This window comes from Palaemon carinicauda, chromosome 6, assembly GCF_036898095.1.
Source record: "Palaemon carinicauda isolate YSFRI2023 chromosome 6, ASM3689809v2, whole genome shotgun sequence".
NCBI classification, from domain to species: Eukaryota; Metazoa; Arthropoda; class Malacostraca; order Decapoda; family Palaemonidae; genus Palaemon; species Palaemon carinicauda.
Window position 1 is genome coordinate 135,106,278 of NC_090730.1, and position 2,137 is coordinate 135,108,414.

Here is a 2,137-nt window from a genome sequence, read left to right on the forward strand (position 1 = left end):
CGAGCATTTGCTTCCCATTCATTTTCACCCACAGGGTAAGATTTTAGATAATAATAAATTTGTGTGAAGACAGGTTTTGAATTTATCCATTCTCGAAGTGAAATAATATTTTATTCTTAATAATATTCTGTTTAAAATGATTCCGTTCAATAATCATTATTTTTGGAACATGTCTCAGCTTTCGGTCTTAAGACATCACAAATATTCTGGAAGGAATCAAACTTTCTAATGGAATGTACAACATGGCTTTGCCATAACACAAATTAACAAAATGTATGAATAGAATGTGAACAAATATTTTACGACTTATGCTAGAGCATTCAAAGCCTTCAAGGAAGATAATGATTTTGCAAAAATATATAAGAAGATAGTTTTGCTAACGTAAACCTTAGAATTCAATGTTTACGAAGGTATTCAACAGCTTTTATCTCTAGAGGTCTAAGTAATGGTATCATCATCTTCTCTTACGCCAATTGACGCAAAGGGTCTCGGTTAGATTTCACTAGTTGTCTCTATCTTGAGCTTCTAAATCAATACTTCTCCCTTCATCAAATCCTACTTCACGCTTCATGATCCTCAGCCATGTAGGACTGTGTCTTCCAACTCTTCTTGTGCCTTGTGCAGCCCAGTTGAATGTTTGGCGAAGAGCATGCCCAAACCATCTCCTTATACCCCTCACCATGATCTCATCCACATATGGCACTCGTGTAAGCTCTCTTATAAATTCCTTTCTAATCCTATCCTGCCCTGTAAATCCCAGTACACTTCCGAGGGCTTTGTTCTTAAATCCAAAAAATCTATTGGATATTGCTTCAGTGTCATACCACGACTCATGTCCATAGAATAACACTGATCTTACTAAACTGATATATAGCCATATTGTTATATGTAATTTCAGGCGATTCGATTTCCAAATTTTACTTAACCTAGCCATTGTATGCATTGCTTTTTTAAATCTTTCATTAAATTCATATTCTAAAGATTCTGTATTAGAGATCAGAGTTCCTAAATATTTAAATGACCCTACACCATTAATTCTTTCTCCTTCCAAAGCTATTTCATCTGCCATTGCATATTGTTCCATTCACCTCTGTCTTTCTTCTATTTATCTTGAGCCCAACCTCATGTTATATTTCATGCATTCTGGTAAGCAAGCTTTGCAAGTCCTGTGGTGTTCTGCTAATAAGGACAGTGTCATCAGCTTACTCTAAGTCAGCTTACTTCCTGTTACCAATCCAGACCAATCCTTCTCTACCATTCCCAACTGCTTTATGCATTACACAATCCATGAGGAAGATAGACAAAATAGGTGACAACACATTCCCTTGGAGTACTCCACTGTTCACTGAAAATTCATTTGATAGGACTCCACTGACATTAATTTTGCACTTGCTATGCTCATGAACAGATTGGATAAAATTCACATAAATAAGCGGAACTCCATAATAATGAAGGACTCTCCACAAATTTGGCCGATGCACACTCAAAAGCTTTTTCATTGTCCACAAATGCCATCAAAAGTGGATTTCTATATTTTCCACATTGGTGTACCGCATGTCTTAAAACAAAAATTTAGTCTGTACAACTTCCACCTTTCTGAAATCCTCCCTGTTCATCTCTCAGCTTTTCATCAATCTTTCTCTCAGGTCTCTTTAGAATGAGAATACTATATATTTTCATGACAACGAGCGTCAGTGAGATGTCTTCGTAATTATTGCAATCAGTCAGATCTCCTTCACTGCCATTTTCACCAACACTCCTAACTCCCATCTTGTAAGTATTCTGGGAGTCACTTCATTTTCGGCTAATTTCATCTCGGCAGTTAATCCATTGTAACTTGAGATATTTAATGATAGCTTCGACTTCAAACACACTGAATTCATTCATAGGGACATTAAGGTCTTCCTCAAATTCTGGTATATCAGTAAAATCATTTCCTTCATATCTTTAAGTCATGACATCACTGAGTGTTCCATCCAACGTTGCCTTTCTTCATCTTCTGTTGTTATTATAACATATCCATCGGTTATGAAGAAATTGTTGAATGTAAAGACAGAAAAAAGTAGCCGGAAAGAAGAATAAGAACTTTTAGGAGAACCTGAAAACAGTTTACGGCAATTAAATTGGCTGAACTGTT